This window comes from Alosa pseudoharengus, unplaced genomic scaffold, assembly GCF_046254945.1.
Source record: "Alosa pseudoharengus isolate Yale_2024_CS ecotype anadromous, Long Island Sound unplaced genomic scaffold, YU_APseudo_1.1 YU_APseudo_1.1_scf_7, whole genome shotgun sequence".
NCBI classification, from domain to species: Eukaryota; Metazoa; Chordata; class Actinopteri; order Clupeiformes; family Clupeidae; genus Alosa; species Alosa pseudoharengus.
This window is the reverse complement of record NW_027468859.1, coordinates 41,488,402-41,515,614: the sequence shown is the minus strand read 5'-3', so window position 1 is coordinate 41,515,614 and position 27,213 is coordinate 41,488,402. Positions and strand designations below refer to the sequence as shown.

Genomic DNA, 27,213 nt, shown 5'->3' with positions numbered 1-27,213 from the left:
GTCTACTGGTCGGGGTTCGAACCGGTGTTACATGGCAACTGGCTCCCATGTTAATTGGCTGCGTTGATGACGTTTCATGATTGATGACGAGTCTTTGCCATATGTGGCCGCTTGCAGATTTGTCACTTTCTGATATAGGCCTACTAGAGACGCACACAAATATGCATGACATGTTTAAAAGTCAAAATTGTATGTAGTACTACATGCACTGGACCATGAATATGCAACCCCAAAAAACAAACACCTAAATAGCATAAATTAACTCCACATGGGCATTGAACCACGAATAATTAATTGACTTTGCTTGGTAATCAGACGTCTATCCACTTGCGCCACGAACCAGCTGACGGCACTCACAGAAATTGACTTCAGTTGTATGATTAAAAGAAGTCAGTTAACGTTATTATAATTGTAACAAGTTAACATAGCTGTTCATGTTATCTGGCTACCATGTTATCATGCTACCGTTGCCCAAGCCATTTAGTAGGCCTTCAAAGTATCATGGTTAAGTTTTACAAACGTTTCACTGAGGTTAGGCTGTGGCCGCCCCTACCTGAAGTGTCTGTAGAGCCACATGAACGTCAGCAAATAAATCAAATAAAAATGTGTTGCCTAATTGTGTATCCTTTTGTCCAGCCTATTCTTTTAAGAATTCAGTTCATGAAACACAGGCATTGAAACGCACACTGCAATGGGCATTTGCGCACAGGGTCAAAACTCTTAGGCTTATAGGCTATTAACGTTAATGTTACTGACATGTAAACATGGGTTTGATGTTTTTTTGATACTTTATTTCCTAATTCTCGCATTGGGTGCTTCTCCTGTGGCGCAACAGGTTAATGCCTATACATTGCTTTTTCACGCAGTCGACATGGGTTCAGTCCTCCCATCACAAGTTTTTTTTTTATTATTATTTATTTATTTTTAGACCAGCAACGCTTCCTCAATTTAGGCTACAGACACTAGGTGGCCACAGAGAGCATGACCAGCAGTCAGTGAAATGTTTGAAAACTTAACCATACTTTGAAGACCTACTGGCTTTGGCAACTGCTGTAGCAAGACAACACCATCAGCCGTGTTAACTTGCTACAATCATTACCTGACTTCTTCTAATTGTATAGAGTAAGTCAAGTAAATTTCACTATGACTTATCAGCTGGTTCGTGGCGCAAGTACGTAGATGAATGGTTATCATTTAAGAGGTTTCATTTAGAAAGCAGGTTCGATCCCCACGTGTAGTTATTATAGGCTGTTTAGGTATTTCTTTTTTTGGTGGCATATTTATGGTCCAGTGCATGTAGCCCTACTACAGACAATTTTGACATTTAAATAGCCTATGTCATGCATAGTTGTATTTGTTCGTCTCCAGTTTCCACCAGAAAGTGAAGTGAAGTCCGAAGAGCTAACCAGTAGGCCACGGCTGCCCCTTTTTCGCTGGTAGCTGAGGCGTAACATATTTTATGTCAATCAACATGTTAATGTTATGTAAGAACATTTCCATCATGGACTTTTGTAAAGAAAACACATTTGGAAAATATTGTTGAACGCCTTGTTTTGTTGTTCATGGCATGCTTCAAAAAAAGTACTACCGGTAACCAAAGTGAATTTGACTTGAACTTGGCCTAGCCTTCTCTTAGTCCCCATCCCCAATGCCTTTAGCTTAGGATGACCAGACGTCCCGGTTTAACCGGGACAGTCCCGATTTTGAGATGCGTGTCCCGAGTCCCGACAAAAGCCTGTCGGGAAGCTAAAATGTTGCGGTTTACACCAACCACTATTAAGTGTCCAGGTTGTCAGAGATTATATAGCCCGATCATTAACTAAACATGTAGAACGACTGTAGCCTAAAGCATCCGGCATTCGATAATGTGTGTGTGCCTGCGTGTGTCAGTCAATCGTAGCAGTCTACATAATCTTTGCAACCAACGTTACAATGTATCCGTAAACATTAGGCTTGTTTGACTTCGGCTGAGTCTGACTTGGTCTGGCTTACTACGTAAATGTGATCTTCAGAGCCTAGCCGGGAGGAGCTACAACAGAGGGCAGCTCATCCCGGACAGAAAGGCTACAGTCTGCCTGACGTGACTCGCGGGAGATATCGCGGAATGTTGTTTGCAATAAACACAGCAGAACTTTCATTCTTACTCATTAAAATGAGCATGATGACTGACCAAATAAATTCTTATGATGTAGTTTAAATAAACCACTGTTGTCATACAGTTAACAGGCCTGCATTGTAGCACATAAATTCAATATCAAGTGTTTCCCCTATATGTGTGTCTATCTATTTAGCCAACAGCAGAAAATAACAGAATATCCAAACGTTTTCAGTAGGCTAGCCTACCATTGTTGCAGAAATCACGTATAAGAAGGTATCCCTTCGATTTCTGTTTATTTTCGCATATTCCAACATAAGGAAGCAGCATGAGCCTCTAGTCATAATCGTCATGAGGACATTCCTCCCAAATGGCCCTATCACGTCTTTGAACTGACGTCATGAGGGCGTGTTGCAGCTCGTGGAAGGCAACTGCAAGATCTGTCTGCAGGCTAAGACTCCCGCGATATTTTAAGGCCATGTGACATGGTGTCACGGTGGTAAGTCCCTCCCCGGCTGACAGAAGTCGGACAGAATTTCTAACCAGTATGCATTGCGTCCATCCCAGTATGCATTGTGTTCAACCCAGCATGCATCACATCAAGTCAGATCTGCCGCAAGTCGAACTCCCCTATTCATTCCCTATGAGGAATCATAGCCCTCATACAAATGGGTCCAAACTAGTATGGTGTTACAGAAGTCTGTATTCATTCAAAAATCCAATCCAACAGACCTAACAATTGCAGCATTGTTATGCTGTAGACCAGATGGGCAACTCGCGGGCCGCATGCGGCCCTCCTCCTCACTCAGTGCAGCCCGCGGATCAATTTTGAAATGTCATTAAAATGTTCGTTTCACATGGATTTTACCGCATCTGAACATCCTTATTGTAATGATACGGTCCACCGATAGGGGCGCTTCCTGTAAAAATAATCCAGCGGAGTCGAGCTTTCTTCACTACAGCCAGCAAGTGAGGAAGAGATACAGAAAGCGGAATAAAGAAAACTCAGAATTGTAGCCTACTTTTTTAGACAAGGTGGGAAACAGCTGATCTTATCATGGAATTCAAAGTCAACTTATGTGTATAGTAGGCCTAGGCTATGCTTACAAACGAAATCAGCCGTGAAAGATTTCAACTTAAGCCACCTACAACACTATGCACGAAGATAACTAAAAGTAGGCTACATCGGAGCTGCTAGAGCCGCTGTCGCAGCCGACCTCAAGCAGGGTTCCCAGGTCATGGAATTTCAAGAATAGGCCTACCATCAGCATTTTAATAAAGTCTGTTCCAGACATGGAACGTCAGGGAATTATGTATTTGGCGGGCAAAGTCATGGAATATCAGGGAATTTTGTTGTAGGAGTTTAAAATTGACTTGCCAAAATGCATTAATACAAATACTGTATATTTACATGCAGCATTGGTGTTTATTGAGTTATTAGCGTTTTCCATTACTACTTGCTTGAGTGGTTGTAGTTAGCCCTACCTGTTTTTTCAATACCCATTTTTAATTTCCTGATTGGTCATGGAAATTCAGGATTTTTGTCAGGGAAAAGTCATGGAATTTTACATTTGACTTAGAGTGGGAACCCTGGTAAAGATACACTAACAACAGAGCCTTTTTAAAAGAGTCACTATTACCCATTACAGTGGAAAAAAGGTTTATTGTGAATGTGTAATATTTTTTAGTTTATTTCAAGTTCATTGGTGAATAGAAGCAATATTAAAAATGCATTTGAGCATAGAAAAATAAATTAATGCATGTTGGTTTAATAAACCGACATAGGCTACCGTATATATATTATTTACTGATTCCTGACGTGCGAGTGTAGCAGGTTTAATGTTGTTTCCCTGAATTTCCCCACATGAGTTGTGCTTTTCTTTTTGGAGTTTTTGTATTTTCTTTATTTTCCCACAGGAATCTAAGGGTAAGGGGGTTTGGTGTAGGTGTGACGTGGGGCTAGGCACTGCAAAAAATGAACTTTTAACTAAGTGTCCCACTACCCCAGACGGGCTTGTCAGATTTCACGCAACAGGAGCACCTGCATGTGATAGCCTGTGTACGAAAATAAACAAATTCAGTAAGACCCAGTTATCACGTCGCATTATTTCAACTTTTCTTTTAAAAACACAACGCAGAGGATATTTAGGGAGAGCAAAATACTCCCGTTACACGTGGTCACATCTGGCCCTCTAACAGCGACAAGAAAATGTTGTGGCCCTCTCTATCATCAAAGTTGCCCATCCCTGCTGTAGACAATCATTACAATCATCACAAATTCAGTATTATCTACTGATATTTGCATTTGTTAAGTAGGTAGACAAAAACTTTATACAAAAGGGTTTTGATGGTCCATAAGTGTAGCCTGGCTCCGCCGGTCTACGTACTTCCGCTCAATTACATTTCCCTACAGTACTCTGTCTGGCATAGCTTGATCCGCTCTCGTTTACTTCGGCTGAACGTAGCCGAACCAACCAGCGAACAGAGGGCGTCCCTGACAGCGATTACATTACAACATGTTTCAACCATTACGTCCCCGTTACTTTGAAATGGCCACTTCAGTCGCGCATTACGCGGCGTGAAACTTTAATGATGTTTTCTAAACAAAGTTCGGGAGGAGCCTGCGGGATGATTGACAGCAATTAACTCACCCACTGCCGCCGCAGGGTATGCCTATTTAAGCCGACCTCCTTTTCCATACGTCACACGCTCCGACGTTCGCGAAATCATTGGAGTCGCAAAGCCTCGGTAGGCAGACGTAATGGAGCTGGGGTTTTTCACTACTAACCATCCGAAAGCTACATCCAGTCCACGGGCTACAGCCACCTGGTTCACCAGCGTTTTCAGGTCACTGCTCAGAGCAAGGGTAGGCTACAACTGTCGATTATGCTATAGCCTGCTCACCCCAGCATACTTCAAGGCTCTAACACCAAGCTGCTCCAAGCTCGCGTTTTCACGTCGCAAGATTATCCAGGTAACTCGAAATGCTCTAAATTCCACATGGCTCGGCACGCTAAGCGTCTGAAGTTGTAGCTGCTAGGCTATCCACTATCCAGCGGAGGCCTATCTTCCGAAGATCACTCAATCCGTAATCCGTGTTGGCATCGGAAACGAACAGGTCTTGTTAATTCACTCCTCTAGTCGTCCAGTGACTTCTCATAAACTGATACTAGCGTTGTTGGATATTTAAGCTACTTATAACGAACTGACAAGCCTCAACCTTAAGTGCCCAGTATTTCGCTGGCTCGTGCTGCAGTCTGTTTAAACAATGGCGCTGCGTCGCAGACGTCAGCAATTATTAAAGCGATAGTACACTTTGTAATTCGCGTCAGGCGACGCAGACAGCAAGGACCCTGATTGTCAACTCGTCCGGTGTCGATGGCCGGCTATTCATGTAGCTTCTACGGGGTATAGCAACAAGCTAGTTCACTGATATAAGCTTTGCAAATAAACTCAAGTCATTTGGTTACAATGACTGGTTATTTGTATGTTTTAAAATTAGCACTTCGCCAGCAAGCAGTGCTTTGTGGGCAGTTGCGTTTGCTCTCAGGAGGCCCTCAAACCCCAGTCTACAGCCAGAATATATTAATGACACTCTTTGAACACCGGTCTATTGTTTCATTCCATGCCAACACCGACAGGAGGGAGTTTACAGTATTGCACTGTAAATAACTATTGTTTTGCCCAGACAGCCAGGAGATGGCAGCAAAATTCACTGCTTAACACTTGTGTTTTAATGTTAAGACACTACAAGCAATACTACAATTAGTGCTTTCCTGCACCACACGCTCCAGAGCGTATCACTCCGCTGCCTCAGCCACAGCCACGCCAGCGGCCCAGGTTCTTAACCACCGACTTCCTTCCCGCAGCATCTCCGTCGTACTTCCGGATCCGACTCCACTTCTTCAGACGGCCGCGGTAGCGACAGCGTCGCTACTCCCTCCGCCCCCTCTTCCCCTTCCCCACCCACCTCCCCCAGCCAGGACCCGGTCCAGGGCTGCCCCCCTTCCAGTCGTTCCGACGACTGCTCCCTCCCTTCCCCCTTTTTCCCCCTCCCCATTCCATTCCCGGAGTCACGTCTGTACAGCACGCCCCGACTCACGAAGAGGCGTCCATTCAAACTCCCCTCGCTAGCCCCCTATTTTCTTTACGAGTTAGCGAGCACCTGGTCTCAGCCGGCGCCGGTAGCGACAGCGTCGCTACTCCCTCCGCCCCCTCCTCCCCTTCCCCGCCCACTTCCCCCAGCCAGGACCCGGTCCAGGGCTGCCCCTCTTCCAGTCGTTCCGACGACTGCTCCCTCCCTTCCCCCCCTACCCCTACCCATCCCCTCCACGGCTCCGCGCTAGACCAGCCCGCCACATCGGGTTATCAGCACTCCGCGAGTGCTTCGGATCACGACGTCCCATTCCGGCTCCCCAGCCATTCACTAGCCACAGCAAAGGCCTTCGACCACCTCCTCACGCTGCACGTTCCAGCTTTAACATCCCGTTCCGTCTACCCAGCTATTCATCGGCCACAGCCATTTCATTCCATCTGGATACTCACCATTCATGCTATTCATGCCTTATCATGCTTATCTGCTTATCATGTTTTAAGCGTTGTATGTCGTATCATGCTGAATATGTCATGTTTATCAGGTAACGGTATTCTAAAAGTTCTTCAGCCCAGGTTGAATTATTTAAGGCTGCCACAGATGGTACGGAATGAGCTTGGACCCGATGCAACAACAGCTTCAGGGAGACCTATGCAGCAACTGCTCCGCTGAGCCCCTGCTACAACGGCTCCGCCGAGCCCCAAGAGCCATGCAGCAACAACTAAGCCGAGATCCAGGACCCATGCAACTTCGGCTCCAACAAGCCTCGAGAACCATGCAGCAACAGCTACGCTGAGCTCCAAGACCCATGCAATGTCGGCTCCACCAAGCCCCGAGAACGGCTCGCATCCGCAGCACTCTCCATTCCCGCGGCATCGCGTTCCGTAGGTCTGCTAGGAAGTTCCATCTCCTCCGCCTTCTAACGCAGTCGGATAGCCCGGTCTTTTCGCCCTCCCGCTCCCTCCCTTTGTTTTCCTCCCCAGACCAGGAAGCAAGCTGCTCCTTCTGGCATCCCGGCGCGGTCCTTCCGCCGGCCATTCACCAGCCACCTCGCGAACCGGGCACGCCGACAGCACTTTCCGGCACCACACCTTCAGAGCGTATCATTCCGCTGCTTCAGCCACAGCCACTGCCACGTCAGCGGCTCAGGCCCAATCCCACCGCATCTCCGCCGTATTTCCGGGTCCAACCCCACTTCGCCAGACGGCCCCGGTAGCGACAGCGTCGCTATTCCCCCCCACCCCTTCTTTCCCTCCCCCATCCACCTCCCCTAGCTAGGACTCGGTCCAGGGCTGCCCCACCTCCAGTCGTCTGTCGACTGCTCCCTCCCTCCCCCCTTTTCCCCCTCCCCTTTCCATTCCGGGAGCCACGTCTGTACTGCACGCCTCAACTCACGAAGCGTCAGTTCGAAGATTCACCTCGCTAGCTCCCCATATCTCTTACGAGCTAGCGAGCACCTGGTCTCAGCCGGCGGCCGATATTCCCCCCCTAACCCTCCTTCCTTCCCCGTCCCACTTCCCGCGACCCAGGTTGCTCCCCTTCCGGTCGCGTCAGCGACCGCTCCCTCCCTCCCCCCCTTTTCTCCCTTCCCATTTCTTCCCCGGCTCCGCGCTAGACCAGCCCGCCGCAGCGGGTCATCAGCATTCAGCGAGTGCTTTGGATCACGACGTCCCATCCCGGCTTCCAAGCTATTCATTAGCCACAGCAAAGGCCTTGCCACCGCCTCCTCACGCTGCAGCATTTGAACCACCACCCGTCACAGCGTCCACCAGGAACCTCATTCGTCAGGTGCAGACGTAGACCTTTCTACCATTCGTCCCTCCCTTCCTATTCCCTCTCATAACCGGGAATTAGTTGCGGCGAACTGGTTTGTCTTTAAAACATTCTGGCCCAGCATCAAAGATTCTGTCATTCCCCGAGTTCACCGTAGCTTTACCAACTACACAGAACTCATCTGTTTCGTGTTCCCCAGCCGACGCAAAGAGCTAAATGACTACCTGGCCATCATCGCCGGCCTAGCCGTGTCCTACGGGGGAGCCCATTTGTATACGTACCACCGGCTGTTTTCAGCAAAATGCGCTGCCAGAGTCGGCCTCTGGAACCAAAACCCCTACTGGGGCGCGCTCGATATGGAGCTCCATAACCGCGCTTCCTAGGACTCAAGCCATCTTGTCCTCTCTGCAATAGCCCAGTCACGGCGCGGTCGAGTGTCCACTAGTCAACCCATTCCCCAGGGCTGCCCTTTCATCTCGCATCTCATAAACTGCGCCTCAGCAACCCCATCTCTCGAAGATGTCGTATCTCTACATGCCCAGTGTCTGGCCGATATCAAACACTGGAGGATGTTTTAGACGAATGGAATGGTCTGTGCATGTTCTACGACGACTGCCAATCATCTCCAGAAGACCTCCAGTTGTACACCGACGCAGCCCCCTCAACAGGCTTCAGAGGCTTTTCAAAAGGCGCCGGTTTGCATCCCCGTGGCCACTAGAGTTCAGAGAGCTAACAACTGAAAACGAATCGTCAGCCGTGTTCGAACTCTACCCCGTAGCCATCACGGCTCTACCTGGGGGAATGAGTGGACCTCCAAGAGTGTGCTAATCCACAGCGACAACGAAGCCATAGTGCACGTCATTAATAACTCGAGCTCAAATCGCCTGCACTTTCCCCTCTTATTAGGCATCTAATCTGGATAGCAGCCAGCTACCAGTTATTATAAGAGCCGCGCACGTCCCCGGTCGCCACAATGAAAGTGCTGACTCTCTCTCGTCTTAGCTTCTGAATCTCTGGGATTTATCTTCAGCCCATCACGGCCGACCTAGCCCTTCAAGCCCTCGCACCCAGGACCATGCAGTCCCGGACTGCTTGGTCGTGCTTCAAACAGTTCCACGCAAAGCACTCACTACCATTTCCCAGTTCGATGCTGTCACCATATCATCATTATTACCTACGCCCACACTTCACTCGGGATCAAAGTCTCTTCCATTAGAGTCTACCTAGCCGGCATTCATTTCTGCTACAAACGCCTCCACGGCTCCGAATGCCCTTCCTTCTCCGACACCAGGATAGGCCTGCTATTTAAAGGTATCCGTAGGCAACAGCCAGTCCCCCAAGACTCCCGCCTTCCCATTACCTCAAGCATTCTCGCCACCTGCCTCGCTACCCTTCGCAAAGGGTTCATGTCACCGCATTCCGATTCCACCATCTCCGTTATGCTTCACTGGCCTTTTTTGGGCTGCTGAGATGTAGCGAGTTTACATGCCCTTCGTCTCTCTTCATTCCCGATGTCCACCCGTGCATCGCAGATCTAGAGCAGCTAGACCAAGACACCATTCGATTTACCATCAAACAGAGTAAAACCGATCAGTCCCGAAAGGACACTCCATATCCATTTTAACTCCGCCTCAGATCTTCAGCCTTTCCAATACCTATCTCACTACATCTCATATCGGTCAGCTCAAGCTTCGTCTACTAGCCCGCTCTTCGTGTCAGACGAAGGGCTACCCATCACTCGCCACAGATTCCAGACACTCTTAAAATCATTCTAGTCAAATCTGGTTTCCCGCGGATCGCTACTCCGCACACTCCTTCAGGATAGGAGCTGCCACAACAGCTGCGCTCAACGGCTTATCGGAGCAACAAATTAAAATACTGGGCCGTTGGTCCTCGGATGCCTACCAGTCTTACATCCGCTCCAATCTAGCGGATTTATGACTCGCTCAGCAAGCACTTATGTAGTTGGTAGCGGCCAGCGGCCTTTCTCTGTGATCTTTGGGGTGCAAGCGGTCATCGCTCTATCGCGATGTCCGCTCCAGGCACTCCAGGACCACGGACAGCTACCTTGCCAAACACGCACTTCTCCCATACATTCTAGTCTAGCTGAAGCAATCATATCGAAGGGCGAACTAGTGAAATTATGTTTTCTAAACAAAGTTCGGGAGGAGCCTGCGGGATGATTGACAGCAATTAACTCACCCACTGCCGCCGCAGGGTATGCCTATTTAAGCCGACCTCCTTTTCCATACGTCACACGCTCCGACGTTCGCGAAATCATCCCCCCTCCTCCCCCTACTCCTCCATTTCACCAATTGCCCTGTTACTCATCCTCCTTACACAGGGGGTGCAAGCGGTCATCGCTCTATCGCGATGTCCGCTCCAGGCACTCCAGGACCACGGACAGCTACCTTGCCAAACACGCACTTCTCCCATACATTCTAGTCTAGCTGAAGCAATCATATCGAAGGGCGAACTAGTGAAGTACCACTTTCAGCCACTGTGCGTCGCTCTGCCACTGTACATCGCTCTGTCAGTAGCCTGCCTGCCGCCCCTTCTGAAAAAGCAGGAGGCTACCTTTAAAAATAATTGTTGTTGAGAGGAATCCCAGCCTACGAATTCAATAACAAAATAAATCATGCATAATTAAAAAATAGATTTAGGCTACTTGGAAGATTTAGGCTACTTGGGTATGGCATAAGGCTTGGCTACACAGTGGTAACGAAAATCGAAATCTGCTTTTGATAGCCTACCGGTGCCGCTCCACAAAACGAAAAAAATATCTTAATTTGCTGTCTACGTTATTGTCAGTGTTGGGGGTAACGTGTTACAAAGTACAATTCAAATTTCAGTAATTCGTTACAGTTACTGAATAACTGTAACGTCCATTCCTGCATTACTCTTGATATCTCTAATATATTGACTTATTGTTTCCATAGGCATGCAGTGATTGCTTATTGAAAATATAGATTAGCCTAGACACATTATTTCATTGTAGAGATATGCGCAGGACAGAGCACACATTCTCTCCTTGCACCGCTCTCCCTCAAACAGGTTGGCTTCAGCCCGCACATCCCCTGCACAAATCAAAACAGTGTCTTGTGCAAGAACTGTTCATGCAGACTACAACTGGTGCGGTGTAGCCAACACAACTTTGTTCAAAATTGATGCATTCAAGTTAACTTTGCAAAGTTAGTGTTATAGCCTACTTATCACAACGTTGTCAATCGCAAACGCTAATTTATTCTAACGTCTCTATATGGAACTACCTGCTTCATTTGCGGAGGACGAAGAGAAAGCACCTTTTTGATAATTGAGCCAGTAGAGAAATAATAACTGTTCAGAATTTATCTGTAGCCTAGGGTAGGCTTCTGCAGAAAACAATGTTGTTGGCGATTTAATAGCGACGTTTTTAACAGGCTACGCAATAGAGGCTTAGACAACTATGACCCACGTTTTGGTTTCGTAAATGAATTTGCCCTACTTCTTGACTTGACTTGTCTCGCTTTCAAATGACCACTTCAGTCGCGCATTACGAGGCGTGAAGCTGCGTGAATGCTTTAGTACCACTTTCAGCCACTGTGCGTCGCTCTGCCACTGTACATCGCTCTGCCTGCCGCCCCTTCTGAAAAATAAGGAGGCTACATAATTGTTGCCGAGAGTAATCCCATCCTACGAACTCAATAACAAAATAAATCATGTTTAATTAAACATTACCTCGATTTAGGCTACTTGGGTATGGCTTAAGGCTTGACTACACGGTGGTAACGAAAATTGAAATTTGCTGTCTACATTATTGTCAGTGTTGGGGGTAACGCAACTACGCAAATCAAAACAGTGTCTTGTGTGATAATTGAGCCAGTAGAGAAATAACTGTTCAGAATTAATCTGTAGCCTTGGGTAGGCTTCTGCAGAAAACAATGTTGTTGCCGATTTAATACTATCTGGCGACGTTTTTAACAGGCTACGCAATAGAGGCTTAGACAACTATGACCCACGTTTTGGTTTCGTAAATTAATTTGCCCTACTTCTTGACTGCAATTTAGTCAATTGACTGCTTGACATGTCATTTTTATTTTTCTGTACAATAAACAAATACATCTGCATTATGCCGCAGAATTACATTCATATTTGGCTGACTTCTGCAGACGCGCAAAAAAACACTGCCAGGACATCCTTAAAAATATTTTCGTTTGCCGTAACCCGACCGACCTTGTCAATTTAGAACCGACCCAAATATTTATTTTTTTCCCCTTTTAGTCCGACCGACTTGCCGGTTGTAAACTTGCGTTAAGACCGACCGATTTTTTTTACTCTAAACAACCAATACAAATAAAATACTATTTATTTTAGTAGGCCTAAGTATTGTGAATATAATTTGCCTACATACTGTACAAACGTAGGCTCTCTTAAATAAAACCCTGTGGCGTCATCTCTACACCATTGGTTTACGCATGTCACACTATGGCCTGCTTCGTTTCATTCACACAAACATCTCGACTTAACGCTTATTACTTGGCACGAAGCTCTGGAAGAACTGTGCCCAGATCTTTTCCCATTCTTTCTCCCCTCTAGTCTAACGGTGACCGTGTTGAAGAATTTAAATTGGTTGTGGTCTATTCAGCATTTCTCAAAATATGGGCTTAACCCAGATTCGAACTCTTGGACAGGGGACTGATAACTGCTGCGTAACGGCGGCTGTCATCAGCCAGCCTTAACGCACTGCGCCACAGAATTGACGGCGTGGGTGAATAGGAATAAATAAATCATTTAAATGGCTTTGTCTGAATTGGCCATTGTAGGCTATACGTAAAAAATAAACAAGTAGGCCTATCCCCTATCCAATGATATCGGCAAATGTTTGTTTCCCAAAGTAAGAATTTCACTTCACCATGCACCTTCGACAATGAATAGCTCATTACACTTATGTTACTGTTGAACGTAGGCCTAACTGGTATCATTACAAACATTATTCTGTGTCCTAAAAACTGGCATTTTATGGCATTGTGTCATGTAAGGTCGTTGCAAAATCTAGAGAAATGTGTGAGGTGGTCAGCGGGGGACAATTGAGACGCACATTGGATTGTGTTATTACTTGAACATTCCACACTATCCACAGCTGTGGTATCGGGGACAGAAGGCCTGCCTCGAATGCAGGTTGCCCAAAATAAAGGCCTGTGGTTTGCACAGCCTACAGTAAGTAGGTTAAATAACAGACCCGCCACAATGTGCGGTATGATGATTTTTTACGAGCAAGATGTTTTTGGTGCCCTACGCGCACTGCATGTTCTTAAATAACAATGATCATCAGTAGCCTAATATTCGACCATTATTTTGTGTAAATGGGCTATGCATTGGGTTAGACACCAGGGGTCATATTCACAAAGCCTTATATCTTACCACTAGGAGTAGGCTACTCCTAAATAGCAATAAAAGATTTTAGCTAGGAGTTTCTCTTATTAAGTTATTCATAAAGCCTTTCAGATCTACTCTTAGTAAGGGAAAATGACAACTCCTAAACAGATTCTGGAGCTGAGCGCGCTCTAGAATCTTTGACTAAGAGTGAGTGAGTCTCCGTTGCTATGGCTGACGTTATTACTCATGCACGAGCTTGACTGAAGTGACCACCTTGATTGGCTGATGATTGTAACGCGGGAATGATTCCAAACACCTCCCTTATGATGAGTGGCAGGTGACAGGTCTGAGAATGCGTGCGCTACACAAGGACGGAAGATGATGAATAACTGAATAAAAAGGCCTAGCCTAAATGAATCAAGAGTAAGGCAAAACAAATAGCCTAACTTATAGTAGCCTATAATGAAACATACGGATTGATGTAGTATCTTTGTAACATTATTAAATTAGGCCTAATCTGTTACTATGCGTATGCCTACGTTTGCAAAAGAGAACATTTTAATTTGATTCACAATAATGTTACATTTAATTTACAGGTTGACAATGAGTAGCCTAGTTTTGGTTGTTGTTGGTGGCGTTATTGCATGTTAGTTATGCCTACAATGCAAAATTGCTTCCTCACGATTGGAAGCTCCTGTAGCCGCATAGGATTTCAAAACAGGCGAAATGCCACAAAACCGGTTTGTGAATAGGTCTGTGAGTTAGTGTGTGAGTCCTCTCGACTTCTTTTAAGCTGTCACAGCTGGTGGGAAGGTGTGGTTTGTTGGGGGCAGGGCCGGAGTAAACTGGGCACAAATGTCTGATGCCCCCCCCCTGCCCCCCAGTCAACGTGAATCGGGTGGTCAGTTAATAGGCCTATATCGTGAAGATTTTTCTTGCCATCTAAGGCACGAGCGCATCTGTGAGGCCAAGCCTCACCAAGTAGCCCGTTTGTTTACAACTAACATAATATTTAATTAAACTGCTTATAGGCTATGCCAAAATAGTTTTCAACATTTTGAATATTAGTGTCGGGTGAATTAGGAAATGTTATCAAAGTAGCCTTATGGCTGAAAGCTGCTTGGGATCCCCCCTTGTCAAGCAATATAACCATACAAACGCGCGCACACTCATTGTTTCAAAAGGAGTAATTTCGGCTTTGTCAGAACTGAAGAGCTGTGGACGACACGGCACGGCATGCCCAATTGAAAATAAATTAACGCAACGCAACACAACACAGACCCGCTTCTCTCGCGTCAGTCACTGACAGTAGCCTAAAATAAATGCATGTGGAAAAAAACTTCCCCATGACATGACAAAGACATCGTAAAACACTGAAAGTTAATATTTTGTCACTATAACATACATCTGTCCTTTGTCATATGTGTTATGTTCCAAGTAGCCTAGTGCGTAATTCTGCTTCATAAAGTTGAACAAATACATTTGCTTATTTCACAGAAAAATATAAATAGCCAGTTAGGGTCTACAGTGCAGAGTTGGTAAGTTATGGTAGGCCAACTTGGAGTGAACATACAAACAGGGAAAATTCTTTCTCTAGTAGCTGAGTAGCCTCAGGTGCGCACGTAAACATAAGGCCGAACATGCAAGCGCCAATGAATCGTGCTCTCACGACAATCACGCCGTTAAACTTAAATAGGTTAACATCACTCTAGTTCACAAGTTCGCCTTCAAGCAAGGAAAACGATGATTTGAAAACATCTGTTTCGTTGGAAGGGCAAGGGGTAGCAACAGGGCAACACAGAGACAGGCCCGATGGCAGGGCTGTTATGAGAGTATTAAAATATGGGATATTCTACGGGAAAACATTAAAACGGCAAGACACCGGGGGAAAGTTAAAATACGTGATAAACACGGAAAAAGTTGTCATGCATTGTTTCGGTCCCCGTGCACAGGGATTATTTGTCATATTATTAATCACATATGATTATTTGTGAAATTGTGCAAACAGGCGCAACACATTTGAAAAGGAAGGACTGGTAGCATGCAAGCTCACGGGAAAGATTGATTTAAGAACGTTATCACAGTGTGTGTGGCTGTGGCGCAAAGCAGCACGGGCGGAAGACAGCGACAATTGGCAGGGGAGGGTCATGTCTTTTTTAACAATTCTGTCGGAGGGTCATTAAACAATTTCTAGCAGGCAAAGGAGGGTCATGCAACTTTTGACTGAAGCACTCACAATTCCTCCGGTGGCCCCTTCAATAAATAACGAACAGTCCCTAGATTGCTGCTGGGCTATATGTCTTGGTTCATGTCTGTTAACAACTCATTGCCGTCAAACGCGTAGCCTATCTCGCGGTTGCATCCATTACAAACAAACATGCAATGTGAACGTCTGGGATTGGGAAGAGCACTAAATGCTCTACTGAATAAGCACGAAGTCAAACCTTTAAATGAAAAACACTCTTTAATAATCAAAAAAATAAACCGCTAATGAAGTAAACTTGTGACCATCAAAAATCGTTTATCGCCTGTATCTCCGTGATAACAGGACGTAACAGGAAGGCATTTGGCTGAGCAACGGAGGTTAATATGCTCTATATTTTGTCCAAATGATGTCTGTCTATCATCGTTGCACTCTGAGAAAACCAGAATGTTTAATTTGTCTTGTACGGCTGCAAACGGGATTCACTCGCAGTTACCAAATATTTCTTTATTAGGGCAGGGCAGGCATATTTCTGGCTATTAAATTATTTCTAAACCAGTCTGCTAAAGTCTGTAGTGAAGTCTGTGTAGGGTTTTCCAGGCTGCTGATTTTAACATTTCAACACATAAACATTCATCACACACACACCTTCATGCACAGACATAGCTATTCATGCACACACACACACGCTCCTTCTCCACCCCCATTGTAATCTGTCCCCTGTAGAGTTTTGTCTTGTCAAATACTGTCTTTATTTGTTTCATGTTGTTTGTGTTCACATGCTCAATCTATAATTTCAATAATCTCAAATAGTCTTTGTATACTGTACGTTTCATGTCTGTTACACTTAGTTGGGTTTTTTAAGGTTTGTGGGGTCTTGTTAATATGTGTATTACACCTTTGGAAAAACTGAATTAATATGTCTGCTTCATTGACTAATTAATTCATATTAATTAGTCAATGAAGCAGCTCTGGAAATGTCGATGTCATCATCAACCATTGTTTATTCAGCAAAAATTGACTGAGCTTTAAGCTCTTTTACAGGGATGCCCTGAGTTTACAACCATACAACAACAATCAAATAACTAGATATAACGCATACTAGCGGTACAAAATACATTCTCTCCGCAAAAATAAAAAAAATAAAATGAATAAAAATAAATACTCAACTTTTGTGTATGTAAATTAGTGTGTACATGTGTGTGTTTATTTTTGTGTATATGTGTGTGTGTGTATAGGTGTGTTTATGTGTGCATGTGTGCGTGCACATGCTTGCGTGTTTCAAACACTCACTAAATACCACCATCTACAGGCCGATTGGTGTACAGTCACTAAATGTACACATAAATTAGAAAAATTGAGATAGTCCTACCGCACACTGTTTTGACGTTTCACTTGATTTTATTCAGAGCGAACAACGCGTTTCGCATATAGCGTCCTCAGGTTCGCTCAGGTATGGTCTGAGCTCTCAGGTGTGTCTTTAATTACCTTCTAGTCACATGACCAGTTGTTTGTAACGTCCATTTTAAATGCCAATATCCCATATTCCCATAAACAGATAAATACAATCAACAGACAAAGATTTTGAACACGTCCGCAAAGATATACAATATACAATATATACACAATTCTTATCAAATATATACATATATACATAATTATCATCATCAAAAATAGTGTCATCAAAAGTCCAACAAGATCAAAGAGTTTTGCAGAAACAGTACATATAGGTCACAGGTATCATCAATGCATCACCAATGCCACAAATACAGCTAAACCAGTGGGCAATACCCCATTGTCTATACACTTACATTTACAGAAAACAGCTTAAGTCCTGTGATTCATTCATGCCAGCGGGTTCAAGAGTGGACAGTTCATTTATCCAAAAGGCCTCTCTTCTCAAGAGCTGTTTGACTATGTTACCACCTCTAGGGTTTGGTAGTACCCTCTCAATGCCAATAAACCTGAGGGAGGCAACAGAACCATGCTTTTTTTCAATGTAATGTCTAGCAATGGCATAGTCAAGATTATTGTTTCTAATGGCTGCCTTATGTTCTGCTATTCTCAGCTTGAGGTTGCGTTTGGTCTGTCCTACATACATGAGGCCACAAGGGCATATCAGTGCATAAATGACATGGGTAGATAGACAATTTATAAATTCTTTGATCGATCTTGTACTTTCGTCCAGTATGTGAGTGGCTGAATGTTTTAGTGTCAAAAGTGTTGGCGCAATGGGCACATCTACCGCATCTATAATTCCCATAGACTTGCTGAGAAAGCCAGTTAGTCTGTGTGGGTTCCTGGTACACGGAACTAACCACCATGTCTCTAACATTCCTGCCTCTTTTGAAACAGAAACGAGGTTTGGAAGAAGACAAATGGTTGAGATTTGGGTCGCATTGTAGGATTCTCCAGTGTGTATTTATGAACTTTTTGACTTGTCTCGAAGCCGTAGAATATTCTGACACAAACACAATTCTATTTTCTTGATTATGTTGTCTAGGGCGAGGATGTAATAGCTCTCCTCTATCCTTCTGATTGGCCCTTTCTCGAGCTATATCAATAAGAGCCTGACTGTACCCCCTCTGTTTGAATCTTTCTCCCATCTCATTAGCCTTAATGTTGTAGTCCTCTTCCCTGTTGCAGATTCTTCTCAACCTGACGAATTGTCCATAAGGGATGTTATCAATGAGATGGTCTGGATGGAAGCTGGTGGCATGCAATAAGGTGTTTCTATCCGTTTTCTTACGGTAGATGGAGGTGTCTAATTTTCTTTCACCATTCACCGTAATTAATAAGTCTAGAAAGTGGATTGTCTGTTGACTAAATTCCAGAGTAAATCTCAGATTCGGGTAAGTGGCATTAATATAGTCATTGAAAGCCATGAGTTGATCTTCACTGCCAGAGAAACCCAAGAGGATGTCATCAATAAATCTGTGATAAAACAATACATTGACAGCAAAAGGATTGTTGTTAAATACGAATTTTTCCTCCCATAAACCCATATATAAATTTGCATAATTGGGAGCGAACGGTGACCCCATGCTTGTACCTTGGGTTTGTAGGAAGTATTTTTTATTGAACATGAAATAGTTCGATTTCAGAATGAACTTAGTGAGTTTCATCAGTAGTTCAACAGGAAGTTCATGTTTTTTAGAGTCCAAGTAGAAGTCCATAGCTTCCAACCCCCCCTCATGGGGGATGTTGGTATACAATGCCTCAACATCAAAGGTCACTAGAAACGAGCATTCAGGCATACAAATGTCAGTCAATAAGTTTAGGACATCAGTAGTGTCTGCCACAATAAATAAATTAATTTATTGTTTGCCCCCCCATGAATGGAATTCCACAAAACTTAGCATGTATTCAGAGAGTGTCATAATGATCCTTTAACAAAAGTAGCAATTTTGTGCAGTTCTGAACATGTCAGCCAAAGATACCTGGGATTACAACGCCTCATTTTTGCTTTTTCACTGTTAACTAGGTGGCACTATACCGCAAATGAGTGGTTGTGAGAGGGGTTTAGATGGCCCCTTCAGACCAACATACAAAAAAATAGGTCCTCTAAGGCCCTATGGTTCTCAAGATATTCACAGAAAACTGTGTATGCCCTACCTTCCTTTTGGTGCGGCAAGGTGGTGGGCGACGGATCAAAATGAACTGAACATGTCAGCCAAGCAAAAATGAATGGTTCCGTGTCATCCTTGTGGGGCTACATGCCCACCCAGTCTTTCAGTGTCCCGGGAATCATTAATACAAAATTACTGATGGAAATCAATCAATAAATAAATAAATAAATAATCAATCCAGATGTTTATCTGGTGAGGATACGGACTGATTTTGTGACATGCAAACATGCTTTTTACCAGTTCATTAGCCACATGAGACATCTTGTAAAAACTGTTCAAAATGTTATATTGAAATATCTGATATGATGAAAGACAAGAGTTAGCTTTGGCCCATTATTTTTGTTCGGTCCTTTTGCTTTGCTAATAAAATATTGATTATATAACTTCTGAATGAATTTACAGCAGTTTGTTGAAAGCATGGCCAGAAGTACATTTTTAATGTTTTGTGTGCATAAGGTTGTAGCCCCCTGCCCCTGTTTGACTGTGTGTGTGTGTGAGAGAGAGAGAATGAAAGTGAGATGTAATGAATGAATGCATGTAATCTACCTGCCTGTGTTACAAGCAAACATGCTGACTTTTTACCCCTATCAAAGTTGGAATAGCAAAAACATGAAGGGTCATACTGACACATTACAAACATGTGTTTGAACAGTAACCACTGGCCTATATTTTTCGAGATGTTTTAGGTTAAAACTATCTTTGTCCCTCTGAGTTTGTCAGTGACACTTCACTGGAATAAAAGGTATGGATAAATATTCTGTATTGCATGAAGTAATAAGACTCAGTCCTATTCAGCCATTTCATGAAACCTGTAACAATTCCTTACCATGCATATTTGAGTGTCCTTTGTAAAAACCTTAACCAGAGCAGACTTAATTCAAGTTAGTGCATTATTCATACTGGTAATCTCTGTTACTTTGCTTTGCCTCTAAATAATGCACTGTGATGTGAGGTAGCACCATAAAAGGAAATCATAAAAGCACTGTAACAGTAGCCTACTCCAAAATGCCCTCACAGATTAACCTAAATTGTTGGCTTTAAATCAGTGCATATCATATAAAAGATAGAACCACAGAACCGGAAATACTATGAACAACTTTATTGTGTATATGATGTGTGAACTTCAAATTTAATTAAATAACAACTGATATTGGGGGTGGGGACACCAACATAAAAAACAGGGAGAAAACAAGGCACTCAAGCACAAGAATGTATGGTTTATGGGAATTTATTTATTTATGGAGATTTATTTATTTATTTATTTATTTTATTTCCTGCATTTCTACACCAGCTACCCTCATGGATTAAACCAAGAAACAACCACCTTCAAACATTTTGATTGGTTAGATTAAGGGTGCTATCAAGATTAAGAACAGTATAATTGTTTCTCTTGCAACAGAATAGGCTAAACTGGGGGTGTAATGGTACATGTATTCATACTGGACCATCTCGGTACAGGACTTTCTGCACACTATAGATATTTATAGAATGGAAAAGTCCCTCCAGGATTTTGTGATGTAGTGATCGTAACAATAACAAATATTCAACAAATCCCCGCAAATTTAGGGCGATTTAGCAATTTTGTCCAACCACTGCAACTTTTTTCATATCTGATATATCCCTGAGATATTTCACCAACCACAGAAGTCCCTCACACAAAACGTTGAGCCAGATGTTGCCACACTCACCTCCTTGTTTTGTGTTGTTATGATGCGTGCAACATGCAACATGAACCCATGTCATACCAACAAAATAACAACTTTTAATATCCATATGACCTTCCTGTGTGGAGTTACCCATTAATTTGGATTCACTGCAAAAAAGTGTTATTTTTTTTTTGTAATCAAAGTTTTTTATTGTTTTCCCATGTGAGAAACACACAATATACTTGTCACATTTAACAACATGTAACATCACTAAGGACACACTACTGTATACAGCAATCTGGGCAAGAAAGTCAGAGAAAGAAATCACAAAGAAATCACAATTAAATACACATAAAGGAGGGAAAAAAAAGAAAGGGGGAGGGGTGTTGGCTGAAATAGAATTAAGCTTGATAATAATATTAACTAATTATGGGGCACTAGTCAGTTCAAATTGAATAAAATGCAGGAAATGAGACCAGAGCTGATAGAATTTACCCCTACCATCATTCAGTCTTGCAATAAGATCTTCATATGAGGCTGTGTCTGTCATTAACTTCAGCCAGTCTGTAAAACTAGGCCTGACTTGGCTTTTTCAGTGTCTAAGAATGATTCGTACTGCAGTGATAAACCCTGCTAGTGTCAGAGCGGATTCCGCTTTAGAAAAAGTGACCTATCTCCAAGTAGACACAGCTGGGGAGACTCTGGCAATGGTGTGGCTAACCAATCGGCAATAGTTTTAATGATTTGTTTCCAAAAAGGAAAGACCACGGGGCAATCCCACAAAAGATGAAGATAGGAGCCTGTGTCATTCATACACTTCCAACACAGATTGTCATTCATACACTTCCAACACAGATTATTAATCCCATTTTATGAAGCTTGACTGGTGTATAGTAATACCTGTGAATAACCTTATAATGTGTGAATTTGCTAATTGCATCCCTCACCGGGCGTTGGAGACCACCTTTTCCCATGCCTTTTCCCTAATATTTGAGTTCAAGTCCCTCTCCCATAGTACCCTCAGGTGATAAGAATGACCATACAAACTATCTGCCATGATTTTATAAAAAGCAGAGGCATTACGGACAAGCTCTGGCAGCTTCAAATAACAGAGCAGCTTATTTGTGTCATTATCAAGTGAGATTTTTAAGACTCGTTACACAGCTCCTGAGCTGTAAATACTTCCAGAAGTCTGCTTTATCCGTCAAATAAAACTTTTGTTTGAGTTCTTCAAATGACTGAAACAGGCCATCAACATACAGTGGGCAGTGCTTCGACTTGGCCAGCTTCCCTCGCGGTCCGCGCGCGGGATCACGCGGCATCACGCGACTTTACTTTGTATTTTTCCAGTGATGCTGCAACAACCGGCAGAGGTCTCAAGTGAGCAGGGTGTCTCGTAAAAAGAAATGGAGCTGGAAAACCCTACACAGACTTCACTACAGACTTTAGCAGACTGGTTTAGAAATAATTTAATAGCCAGAAATATGCCTGCCCTGCCCTAATAAAGAAATATTTGGTTAACGCGAGTGAATCCCGTTTGCAGCCGTAGAAGAAACGCAGGACAAATTAAACATTCTGGTTTTCTCCGAGTGCAACGATGATAGACAGACATCATTTGGACAAAAAATAGGGCTTATTAACCTCCGTTGCTCAGCCAAATGCCTTCCTGTTACGTCCTGTTATCACGGAGTTACAGGCGATAAACGATTTTTGATGGTCACAAGTTTACTTCATTAGCGTTTCTTTTTTTGATTATTAAAGAGTGTTTTTCATTTAAAGGCTTGACTTCGTGCTTATTCAGAAGAGCATTAAGTGCTCTCCCCAATCCCAGACGTTCACATTGCATGTTTGTTTGTAATGGAAGCAACAGCGAGATACGCTTGTCATAGGCGCCAATACCGTGGGTGCTCCGTCTCTCGGGCACCCACTGAAAAACATCGAGCACCCACGTGTGCCAGCTTACAGTCCCGGCTAAATTTACATTAATTTAAAATCAAACATCGCAGTTTATGTTAAATGCAGCATCTCTCATAATGTGATTGGATATGTTGCTGTCAATTCCCTACTCCATATACTAAACACCAATGAGAGCGTCTCTCGTATGAAAATTCCTGACACTTCCCACCTGAAGAATTAATGCAAGGCTTTGTCGGGTCTTCAGCCCCGAATGTTTAAAATGTATATAGCCCTGAATATCATTTTAAAAGTTGTCTGACAAAGCGTATTGTTTTGTGACACAGCGGTACCTCATAGAATGTCTATAGCTGGTCGCAACTCACAAAAGTAAAGCAGATAGAAAGAACTCACGCAAATCTAGCCTACAACACGCAGACAGCTTCATGCGCAGGGGAGAGAGCGCGCGCGCGCAAAGGTGCTTTATGATTGTTGGCTTCTGATGGTATCTTGCTAATTCACTGAACTGCATTAGGTGACACAAATGGTATTGCCTTTATCTTATAACTCCTTGTCTGAGCAACTACCAGGCCCAGGGCCAGGTTAAGGTCATCTGGGCCCCGGGGCAGAGGCCTCCCCGAGGCCCCCCCATTTTTTGTTCAATATATATATATTATATATTACTATTATTATTATTATCAATATACATAAGACAGAGAGAGAGAGAGAGAGGCAATTAAATTATGACAGACATAATGTAAAAATGAAATGTGCATTTATATTGTGGAACCGTATAACCAACATACAATTGTACCAACATACAAAAAACAAGTAGCCTACAAACATGGGGCAATGCACACAAAAAAATCAACCATGAAATATTACATTATTACCATCAATTACTTCAACTAAGGCTTGAAAACTGCCAGTGGTACCCAGGTCAGACTAAAATGTGCAACTCCCGACCTCGAACTCATGAAACATTGTAGCCTAGAGTTTGGCGCGCACGCATACAGCCACATCATGATGCATTGTAACACGCTGTCTGTAATACACTGTAACACGCAGCCCTAGCCAGCCACGACGTCAAATACATCGAAACACGCAGTCTAGCGCACACACACAGCCCAACCACATCAAATACAAACAAGGGTGGTGTCGCAGCCGATAACGGTAACGTTGTCAGGGACAGGGGTATATGCCTAGACATGGACATATCACTATTTTGATCCTCGTTTTGAAAAAGTGGACAGGGCGCCTGCAGAAATGAATGCGATGGTACGCACACACCCACCTAACTTTCAACGCTTTAATAATATTTGTCCCGGTTAGGTTCCTGCATTGGTCAGTTAAAAAGTAGCTAGGCTAACATCCACATGCAATATCTTTATAACAACGCCTAACAACAACGCCTATTTATTTGGACAACTAATGTATAGCCCTATAAAGGCTAAAATTACCTAGTTTTGTTCTAGCGAAGGCTACGTTCACATATGGCTTTAAACAGTGGTAATGCTAGCCTAACGTTTTGACAAGCAATAATCTTGCCTACCTTGTGCTTGCGGCTTGCCCATTTGAAATAGGCCTAACTCCTCTGGCTTTGCTGTCTCCATCCTTTCTGTTTTCGTTGTTTAAAAAAAACGTGTTATATCCATGATGAGTCTCGAGTTAATGAATTAGCTTATAGATTGTGTGCTGATAACCAGCATAGATAGTAATAGAAAACAACAAGCTAGCCTACAACTTCTGTAGCATGCCTGTGTATATCTCCTGCTCAATCAAAAGGTGCGCGCGTGCATAGTTCTGCATTAAGTTGATTTTGATAACGTTATAAACTTTACTTTACAGAAAATTGTAAATAGCCTACTGGCATGCAGTTATTGGAATAGGCTACTGTGCAGAGTTGAGAAGTTATGGTAGCCTAGGCCAATTTGGTGTGAATACACGCACACAGGGGAAATTCTCTCTCGTTGAGTAGCCTGGCTGATACGCACAGTGCGTACGGCCATGGTTTTGGCGCGCCTTACTGAGAACGTCTGGTTGAAGCTCTCTCTTTTTTCGAGATCCGCTTTCATATTTAGCCTACTAATTGTCTCATGCGAAGCCATTGTTGTCTGTGATAGGATGCATTGATACGGGCAAAGACAGGTGACGATAAGACACTTGTTTTCTTTTTTAAATGTCCCGCGCCGGGGGCCCCTAGTGGCCGGGGCCCGGGGCAGCAGCCCCTTTGCCCAATGCCCAAACGCGGCCCTGACCAGGCCTATGGTTTTTAAAAGTCAGATGTTTCCTGACAAAGACATTCGAAAATTAAGAATGTTTATTGACTTGAAAAATACACTGATTTTCACTCCCTTCATTCAACCCTTGAAGACATCGCGGTCTGGTTCGCTATGTAGATCGTTTCTCGTACCATTTAATTTCTCAGAATTTAGGTCTACTAGGCCTACAATAATGTCATCAACAAATACATATTTTATTTAGTTGATCAACTACAAAGAGTAGCATAGGCCTACTGTGCACAGTGCACTAGCAGCCCAAGGTAACCAGTTGTTGTAGATGAGAGGCAACCCCTTGTTTCAGATAGCCTGGACAACATGTTACCTGGGTGTTGCCTACATTATTAATTAATGGTAGCCTTCAATAGTTAATTGATTCGCGTAACATATTAGTTGGCTCAAAGAGTGACTTCAGGTATATTGGGACATCAGGTAATTTGGGACAGCATAAGGAAAAAACATTTTAATTCTGCCTTGAAAGGGCTATGGTAAAGTTAGGGGTGGTAATACATTGCTTAGGAAGCATATAACTAAAGTCACATGACATAATGTAGGTGACATCAGACAGGGGGGTGTGGTCAGCATCAAACAGGAAGTTGACCCCCAAAATCAAGAGGTAAGAAAAATGACATGTGCTTTAGGTGGATTTTAATATAAGGCTGTAAAGTGTGTATAATTAATTAAATGTTGACATAAATGTTGAGCAAATATGTTTGATGTAATATTGCACTAAAATAAACAATCATTGTTTTTAAATTATGTTTATATTAATTTAATTTGAACATTTTCTTGTTGTCAACCTTTTTAGGGTATACAATGAAATGTGTCAATAGTTTAGTCATAAATAACCGGATTAAAAGTGAAAAAGTCACATTTATAACAACACAAAACCTCAGTGATGTATCCTAGACAACTTTTAGCAGATGAAATTAGAGGCTAAGGTTGAGTCAGAGCTGTTTGTAGTGGGCCTTGTAATTTGGGTCAGATCATTTTATGTCAATAATATCCTGACAAATTAGTAATAATAAAGGCTATGTTGTTAAAGCAATGAAGTAAAAGCATATTTAGACCTTGTGTGTGGTAGTATTGAGACATATTAATGGATCTTTGAAGCAACCTAGCCTAGTAAACTAGCCTAGTAGCCTAGTAAACCTAGCCTAGCATTAATGTATTTGCCGTGGACTCTTCTGCACTTTGCCTAATCTATGAGTTTGTTTTCATCTATGAAACTAATTCATTTTACAGAATAGAATGGCACCCAGGAAAAAGACAGACAGACCAAGGGAGAGTGAGGTGCAAGGGAGAGTGAACAAACAGGGAAAATTAAAGGGAAAGTACAATATGTGGAAGGAGAGCAGAATGAAGGGAGCATTGCAGGAGTACAGGGAACTGGAAAGGGCAGGCAACAGACCTCAGCTCCGTTATCTTGCCAGGGCCTGGAATGTCCCAAAATCCACCCTCCAAAGACGGGTTAAAGGTGTGATCCAAGGACATAAGCATGTAGCAGGACGAAAGCCAGTTCTGTCAGAGCAGGATGAGGCTAAATTAGCAGAGATAATCGAAAACCTAGCAAGACGAGGTTTTCCAATGAGGAAGCCAGAAATCCAGAAGCTTGCTTTTCAGTTTGCACAGGCAAATGGATTAAAAGGTTTTTCTGAGGGCAAAGGTCAGGCAGGCCACTATTGGTTAAAGGCCTTCATGAAGAGACATTGCCGTCTTGGTCTGAGGAAGCCAGAGGCCCTATCTGCAGCTCGGGCTGCTTGTTTCAACCCCGTAGTCGTCAGCCAATGGTTTAAGAACTATGAGGACATCATCACCGACCTTGGCCTTCAAGATGTTCCGTCTCATTTGTGGAACTGCGATGAAACTGGTTTACAGGATCATTTTGTGTCCTCGCGGGTGGTGTCACCAGTAGGCTCGCCCTGCTTTGAGGTCACTGCGAATGAGCGAGGGGAGACCACCACCCTACTAGCCAGTCTCAATGCAGCTGGAGAATACAGTCCACTGATGGTGATCTTCAAAGCAAAGCGCTTGCGCTCTGAGTGGTGCTACGGGGCTCCCACCAACACTCTGGTGAAATCAACTGAGTCTGGTTGGATAAACACAGAGTTGTTTCTCGACTGGGGGAAGCAATTTATTGCTTCTCTCCCAAGAGGTGACCCCCGTCCACATGTGCTACTGTTGGATGGGCACAGCTCCCATGTTTTTAATTTAGAATTCTTGCAACTTATGAAAACAAATAATGTG

General features: G+C 43.5%; 1 protein-coding gene across 1 annotated transcript in view; it reads right to left on the bottom strand.

Moving 5' to 3' along the window:
* cnih3 (cornichon family AMPA receptor auxiliary protein 3) overlaps positions 1 to 27,213 on the bottom strand; it is a 173,135-nt gene that overhangs the window by 103,138 nt on the left and 42,784 nt on the right. The gene's annotated exons all lie outside the window — the stretch shown is intronic.